Source organism: Chaetodon auriga, chromosome 12, assembly GCF_051107435.1.
Source record: "Chaetodon auriga isolate fChaAug3 chromosome 12, fChaAug3.hap1, whole genome shotgun sequence".
NCBI lineage: Eukaryota > Metazoa > Chordata > Actinopteri > Chaetodontiformes > Chaetodontidae > Chaetodon > Chaetodon auriga.
In genome coordinates this window covers 17,046,042-17,055,248 of record NC_135085.1, presented here as the reverse complement: position 1 = coordinate 17,055,248, position 9,207 = coordinate 17,046,042, and positions in this window count along the sequence as shown.

Sequence of the window (9,207 nt, the reverse complement as noted above, 5' to 3'; positions counted from 1 at the left end):
CTATCAATCATTCTGGCAAGTAATCTGAACCCTTTGGCAAGCCTGCTCTTGAAAAATATTTACTCTTCCTACGCATTTGATTGCATAAGATTTGGAGATTACCAAAACGTTTAGTTATTGTCACAGAAAACCCTCTCTAACATGCGATCACTATTGACACACTTGTGTTTTCGCATGAGCGTATAATGTATTAAAGCAGCAAAGCTTTATTTGATTCAATGCTGGATTCTTAACTTAAGACCTATGATTAATATTAATTGTTTTTCCATTTTATATATATTTTATTCACAGACTTAATGGAATTAAGTCCAGACAAGTATTTCACTGGCATGACAGCTTTATTTACTTGTTTATTCTCAAGCATGACAGTCATAATGAGTGAGAAGCAGTATTACAGATGTGTTGACTTAAGTTGACCTCTTGATGTGTAAATAATATCCACAGACTGTTTGCTGGCTGAGAATGTCTTTAGTCAGGGACAACCCTACTTAACTCCTGTGTAAACACCTTTCAGTGGCTCAGCTACCACCTGACATCTTTTGTGTCCGCACACACCTTGATTTCTGGCACATAAAGAGAGGGAGGTATCTGAGCTTGGGAAGGGTCCAGGGTTTCTCAGCTACACCTGGGGAGCGCTCCTGCCAGGATTCGCGATGAAGTCTTTTCATTCTCATTCTCAAACAATATCCAGCCCGTTCACTGCAGATCACAGGCAGCCGCAGATGGGCCGAGCGGCTTCGCGGAGCCAAGTTTCGACTTAATGTGTGTAAACAAAACAGCACCTCAAATTAAAGATTAAAAGTGAGCAAACTTGACTTGAAGTGATCCCATGATCGCTCACGTCAACAGATAAGCAGTTATTCAGCTTTTTGCGTGAGTGTGTGTGGACATGACAGGTTGACTCGCTGCGTTGTGGAAGGTTATTTCAAAGCAAACGTTTGACACTTATGCTCATTCGCTTTCTGCTGGACAGTAAAATGAGACTGATACCGCTGTTGATATCTGTCTGTAAACCAGTTAGGTTTGTTCAGCATGAAGTCTGCAAGCAGGTAGAAACAGTAATAGCACATTACTAATGAACACATTATGTCTCATTTGTTTAATCAACCTAACTCTGAGTTTTATGATGTGAAGTTATATGTGGGACTCTGACTGGAGGCTGTGACTTCCTGAAGTTGTCACAGTGAGGTTGCTTATGCAGATTAAATAGGCGTGACATGTTAATTAGTGAGCATTTGAAGAGCTGGCAAGGAAGTCTTGTTACCTCCAGACAGAGCTAGGCTAGCTGTTTCCAGTCTTTATGCTAAGCTAAGCTACCCAGCTGCTGACTGAGTGGTGTCGATATTGTCATCTAGCACTCAGCAAGAAAGCAGATAAATGCAATACCCCAAATGATCTGACTGATAATGAAGAGGTCACATCTGATTTCTGAAGACTTCAAGCAAACATGTGCACCTGAAGGCCTGAAATCACTCTGTGCCTCTGCACGTGTGGTGTGTAAAGTTATGTTATGTTTTGTGCCAGATCATTTCTTAACTTTCTGGAGTCTCTGCTGTGGAGCGCCAAGTGCTCAGAGCCAAGAAACAGTCCTGCACATAACCCCCGGCAAAATGACAAATTTATGTTTTTACATTTAGATTTTTGTATGGATTAAACAAACAAGATATACTTCGAGGTGCTCGTATGCAGATTGTGTCATCTTCCAACAGAGCCAGGCTGTCTCCCCCTGTTTCCAGTCTTTGAGCTGAGCTGAGCTCATTGGCTGCTGGCTTCATTATCAACAGGCAGACATGAGAGCGCATCTATCCTCTCATCTAACGCACCACCAGAAAACAAATTGTCACAGTGCTCCTTTAGCGTTTCACATTTCAGTGAATGGCTGCTTTGCTGTTTTCACTCAAGATGATAAATACATTCTTGTATGACAGGATTAGTGAGTTTTACGAATTTGCAGTGTGCATGATTTCACTTTCAACTCATACTCAGAATCATTTGAGGATTCAGACAGGTGAGCTTGTGAAGGCACAGGAATGCACTTTTTTTTTTAACATTATCAGCTTGTCAGTCACTCCTAAAGGGCAGATATTCAAAAAGCCTATAGGCCCCCAGTAAGGGCCCAGCTTCTTAATAACACCTGGTTTTAAGGAGATCAGCGGGAGGGTTTGTCAGTACATGACAAGAATGGACACTAATCCCGAGCAATACCCAGTGGTCCTGCATGTCTCTTGAGTGGGATAATTGATTCCCACACCCTTCTTAAAACACACTCGCCCCCTCTTCTCAGACCGGGCAGCCAAGAAAACAGAGCTTGTTTCATTCTGGTGTCGAGGGAACATGGCCATGGGGACAAAAGCGTGTAGTTTTTGTTTTTGTTTTTTTTTTTACCCGTGCTCCGGTGAGAGCTGAACTGAGGGCTGTCATAAGTGTTGTAGGTGGTAGGAGAAATTTGTTTGGTAATAGACACTAATCTCTTTAGGCTGTCGGGAATTTTTCCCTCCCTGCTGTTGGAGACACTACTTTACCCTCCTCTACCATTTTCTGCCTCCCCGCGTCTCCCTCAGAAGCCAACACGCATATATAAATGAACAAAACGCATTATAGATGCATTATAGGTGAATATTATAGATCCTGTCCGAAAATAGTCGTATCAAATATCCACGAGAACGTCACCCTTAAGTAACGGTGCAAAAAAGTCAACTTTGTTTCAGCTCCAAGTGTGACCAGAATACTCAGTTCAGATTAGACTGTTAGCCTGCAGTGTTACATTTCTTTGCAATTACAATGAGGTTCCACTGGGCATTGAGGTTAGTCTGTGCACCGACTATTCAAATGAGATGGAATGTGCTATGGGATGTTGATGGAGTTTGAGGTATTTCCTTGCAAGGAACGATCTCCTAAAATGCATTCAAAACATTTCAGTGTGCTGTATATATTTTTGAGGAGCATCGTGTGCAAGGTATCTGCTGCATGTGAGACCAATGAAGAGATCTAGAAAGATGTGGAGAATGAATATAACGCAAGACAGATTGCATCTCGTACGAAGTTAACATAAAATATGGTATCGCATTCTACATAAGAAAATCATTTTGAGTAAAGAGCAAAGATTAGATTCCTCCTCCCTCTCCTCAGACTCTTATGTATTAGCCTTGGTCTGACCTTGTCTTGATATCACATCCCTGGAGAGGAATGTAAATCGTATCCGTCCAATCCCAACCCAGTTACCACCAAACTCCTCGTTCTCACCACCCCTACTCCGCTGCAGGGCCACATGATCTTTTCCATGTACCAGACATAATTTGTGGCTTAGGTTTGGAGGCTGACGGTGCGTCTGCGCCACTCTGCTGTTTCAGGCGTCGGGTGCACCATGTGCAGCAGTTCTCAGGATTCAGGAAAAGTCCGTCCTCGGGGGCTGGAGAGGTAGCTGTTGTTTTTGAAACCTCAGTAACTTTGATTGCGTCGCAATGAGAAGGCAAATCACATATTGCCAGTGAATACATTTTAAAGGATGTTAGGGGAGAGTAAGTAGCAAAAAGAGCTTGTCACAATCCCTATCAAAAAAGGATTTCAATTAAGAAAAGGTAGCACTAAAAAGGTCTCCTCAAAGCTGACAGGGCTCCTGTCTACTGTCTAGTTTGTTTGCAGAAACCAAAACAGTAGCTGCAGTTTAAAGAGGGAGCATCTAACAATCAGAAAACACCAGAGTGGAACTTAATCCTGGTGCTTCATTTGTGGCATGTAGCCTATGGTCCATGCACATTTTCTAGTGAAGTGTTATGACACAATTGAGCCAAATTGTATGTGAGCATGTGGCAGCTTGTCCATTCTTGAAAGTGTTTAAGTAGGCACCTCTAAGCTGCTGCTGCTGTGTAACTGTGGGAGGAATACCTTTACTGCAGGGTGAAATGGTCGGTTGTAGTAAACACGGCCCTCCAAAAGAAAACACTTACCTTTAGTTTGGTGACCTTTTCAGAGGCATCTTTCGCTTTATTTTATTAATATTTGCACCCTATTGGCGGCCAACCACCTTGCTCATTCAAGCATTAATTACATTTCCTGTCTTGCAAACAATGACATTAATATCTGACATTAATATCAAACCAAGTCTACCAGGTTTTTCGCATGATACGATCCACTCTTTGGTTTCCCAGCAACCTGTGAAACGTCCTGCTTCAATGGTGTTTACAGCGTTTTATTTGCACTTGAACAAACACGACCACTCGTCCAGGTTTACTTCGTCTCACTGGAGAAAGCATGTACAATGACACAAAGCAGTGTTGACTGTAAAGGTAGTGACATGTGAAGGGTTCAAGCCAGGAAGGTACAGGTTGCTGTACGAAGACAGACGATATGGTAGACGTTTAGTGAAAGGGTCGGGCTCTTGACCAGCAGGTGGTGTTGATGGAATGGTATGATCTGCTCTGCTTAGCGTTAATGAAACAAGACAGAGTCCAGCTGAGCAGCTGCAGTCCATGCAGACTCTCTCACAGCTGATTGCGACCTGGGATGACCCAGAAAAAAAGTGTCATTGTGTGGAAAAGACCAGAGAAGACGAAGAAGAGCCTGAAGGAAGGTGGAGAAATGGAGCCTCACACACACTCACACTGCACCCTGATATGACACACAGGGCTGTTCCTGTAATTAAAGCTGTGCTGTCTCTTCTTGTTTTCTGGCCTCTGGAGCTTCATCCCGCTGGCTTAATGTGTGACCTCAGCGCTAACACAACTATCTGAGTCCCTCTGAGGAAAACCATGTGACCAAATGCTCCCACCAAAGACTGTTTAAGGCCTCAGTTACAGACAAGAAAATGAGACTTAACAGGCTACACAAGCAGACAAGATGATTTCAGGCCTCCATGTACATCTATTTGCTTCTCATGACTCCATCTTTAGATTAAAGTATTAAAACCAAACATCTGTTTTATTGCTTTCAGATCTTAATGCTGCTTTTGACACAGTTAACTACTTTAACTGTCAAGCAGTGGGCAGGTATATCAGGCACTGTTTTAGATATAATTCATCCAAATCTCTTTGAAAGGACATTAATGTGGCTAGACAGGACTGTAAATCCTCAGTTACACTGATGGAGTCCCACAGGGATTAGTTCTCGGTCCCTTACTATTCTCCATCGACATGCTACCTTTAGGTCAAATGTTTCAAAAGCATCATACACATTTTTATGCAGATCTCTTCCTCTTTTGATTTGGATAAATGACCAGTTGATCTGACTCATTGCAAGCGTGGGAGTTGTCTTCATTGTTAAACAGCCACCATTTCCAGTGAAAATCTATCTGACGCAACTCAGGAGGAAATGTTCACGGACGAGGTAATGTATTAAAGTTTTATTCATGATACGTTTGGTCATGCTCACCAACTTCCCTCCTCACTTCCTGATGTATCATGTTTCCTGTATCGCCAGGCAACATAATGAAACGCCTTGTTATCTTGAATAAAATAACACATTTCTCTGGGTTTGAACGTTATATACACAACTCAACAGAACATACAACATAGGTATAATTGTATATCATGTTTAAGGTTCTCATTTTTAAAATCATTGCCGAAATCTCATTTGATAACAGGCTTAATTTTGATCATCATGTGAAGTCTGTTGTCCGATCTTGCTTGCTGCTCTTTTTTAATCTGAAAAGAACTTGGAAACTGTAATTTATGCTTCTGTTACATCCTGGTAAGATTATCTACATCTATCAGTAGAATCCATCCAAGCTTCAACTGGTGTTTGTATCCTCATGCTCAGCTGACATACAGTGCAATAAATGACGTGTGTTCAGAACTCAAAAGCAACAAATCTGACCTCAGAGACTACAAAAACAGTTTACATTAAGATTTGGAAGTTGTCTCTCATGATTTCTCTTATCAGAAGCCTTTTTACACCCTGTATTGCCAAGAGGCGAGCAGGCGAGATAGCGACGTCAACGCCTGTGGTAATGCCCATCCTGAAGATAAAGTCAAAGCGAGAGGCAGACCCTTAGCTTTGTTTCCCATGTGTGGAGACCAACCAGGAAGAACAAGGGAAAGTGATGAGTTGTTTCCAGGTGTGAGCTCGTGGGGTGTGTCACATCTTACTGAGGCACGACTCGCCTCCCTTTCCCTCTTAAGGGCTGTAACTCAAACAGAATTACACAGCAGGAACCGTCGTTGTTTACAAGTCCTCCTGGTCTGCTTTTAGCCATCTTCTGTCTGTTTCTTCTTGACATCTGACTTGGTTTTTGATCATGATTTTCAGAAAAAAAGAGCATTTAGCAACACAACACAACACAACACAACAGATGAAACTGGGTAGTAAATTCTTAGAGATGTCAACTCAGGTTGTCTCCGTGCCCTTAATTTGTTTTAGTTTTCTTTCACGTTTGCTTGAACTAAGCAGGATCAAAAACTGATCAAACTTAAACATCTTAATCACCAGCTCCCTCTTTAGATAATCCGCCACAGAACAAGTCATTCTCCTTGAGATTTACCATGACTGCCACTCAAAGCCTCCTAAATATAAACATCATTTTACACCATTATTATCATCATAAGGGATAATGTGTATTTCCAGTGTATTACATTTTGTATTTGTATTCTGTTTTATGTATGTAGGTACATTTATGAATTGTGTTTTCATTATGTTTTATCTTATTTATCTAATTTAAATATATTTTATTTCATTTTCATAGTTTGAACTGTTTTTCTAATGCATTTCTGTGTTTTATTAAAGTACTTAGGATTGCCTTTGTATTTGAAAGGTATTACACAGATAAAATTTCTTTGCCTTAAAGTGGTGAAAAAATATATATTAAGTATTTCCCACATGTGCTTCCAACTGAGATTGTTTAAATTCGGCAGTGACAATAGATATTGTAATCCCATTACAATGCTGACATCTAGTGGCGCTGTCTCATTTGCACACAACAAAGATATTCGATCACTGCACAGGAGCTGTGGTTTGATTTTCTTGGTAGGTTGCATCTTATTAAGACACTTGAAAAGCACAAATGAGCATCAACAGCTTCACGGCACATCAGGAGAGCATTCATGGAAAACTCAGTGAAGTAATGAAAATGTGATGAGTTCAATATTTTTGTATTGCATGATGTTAGTGTAGCTGCGTTATGTCAAACAGAGGGAGTCTGACTGAGGCCTGGGATGCAGAGCAATGACAAGACTCACTTGTCGGACATGACTCGTGGCTAACGGCACTCTGCTGAATGACATCATCATCGCAGTGAGGTCACCTTGGGCACACAGAGGTGCCATGATGTCCTCCTGTTTGCTCAGGGGAAAACCTGAATGGATGGACTGCAGAGACAGAGCTGGTGTTGGAAAACGTGTTGATGGAGTTTACAGTTAGCCAAACAGCTTGCTTTGGAAAAGTGTATTCACTGTGTGACCGCTTCATCTGAAATAACATTTATGGCATTTTTATGGTATGCAGAAGTTAAACAATTTTACACATTTAAGCACTTATTAATTGAACTGATCTACGGTCAGTTGCCATAAGCTGAACAGGCATCACATTTTTCTCATGCACTTAACACCCTCGCTGACTTGGCCTCTGTGCCAGTGCTGACAGCTAAAGGGGAGAAAAAAGGGCTAGTTCATAGCTGCTCAGACTTCCCCCTCTGCAGCTGCCCAAACCCTCCAGCTCCTCTGTGCAGCTCTCCAGTTGTTTACTGTATGCATGGAAGTTTGGTCATTAAGTGACAATGTCTGAATTGGTCAACATTACAGGACAAATATGTACTTGGTGATGATGGTTGTTATTATTCGTGGTAGTCAGAGTGAAAATATGAGTAGTACTAATATACTTAAGAGTGTTAGAAGTACTCTTTATGCAGCAATATTGCCATGTCAAAGTTATATCATTAGATGTTACTGTACATTGGATTATGGTTATTGATGCATGAACCTACAGCACTTGAGTAAATGTAAAGTGGTACACTTCAGTCTCATTTATCGATGTAAAAATAGGAGTTTTAATTCCAAGTATTGGCCAGAGTTGCAGTGCAAAGGATTGTCCACTAGATGGCGCTAACATTTTGTCTTCCCACTGCCTCCAGAGGTGCGTAAACGTGCACAGCATGTTTGCCTCCGCCAGGCGAGTCATTGAAGTTTAGGATAAGATAACTTTTTGGAAATTATATAACAGCGACAGGTTTGACTCAATAAATAGGCCGATTGTATGACTGAAGGACAAGTCACTGGAAATACTCAGCGATAAATATGTTGTCAAACATGGCAGAGCTCATACATTCCTCTGAAACAGACGGTGTGAGAGATAAAGAACCAGTCTGTGTCTTCAGTCAGACAATGTTCAGACTGTACATTGATTATACATAAAAAAAAAACTTTGGACCAGTTTGAATAAATTTACACTCAAAAGCTCACTAAAAAGCTAAATCAAGAAAAATACACATCTGAGTAGAAAACTCGTGTCTGATTCGTTTCTGTTTTCATTTCATTTTGTGTTTTAACACAGTCCATCACTGAGCTGAATGTGAGAGCTGTCCGTTATCAACTGTCAAACCAATCCATGTCTTCCTGCTAAATGCGTCTCCTCACTGTCTTAAACAGAAATATGAGGAGAAAAAACAGTCACAGCAGCTTCATTAATATGCACATTTGAATTTCCCAGACTGTTTTCGCTGCTATTGGTCAAAAGCCCCCCCTGCCCTCCCCTCAGGGTAATTTCTCAGTCCCATCAAGCCACAAAAGTGCACTGAAATCTTGCTGAAGCACTGATATGACACTTATTTTCTATTATAAAATAATCACTATTATTAGCATTATTATTTCATATCCTGCTGAACAACACCTGTTGACTAATAATTGTGCAAAGTGAGACAATTCAGCCGTTTCCATTTCTTTTATTTGCTATTGCTCCCACTGTGCAACCCTCTTAGTCACTGATGTTGCACAACGAGGACATTTGTTTTTTAATCATCAGGTAAGCCTCAGTGCCTGTAAATGGAGAGACAGCTATCAACAGCCACTTGACATTGAGGAAAGAAAACCATTTAAAACTCAGCGGTGCGGCCAATTTGATCGAATATTTTCCTTGGAATAAGCCCTCTGACAGCTGATCATGCGGGCAGCTTTGCAATTAGCCTCCTGATGTTGTGAATGCAGCACAGATGTAACAGTGCATGAACTCATGCAATCTGAGAGCAAACTTCCTTCCTTTTTAATACTAAAATATGACCTTCCT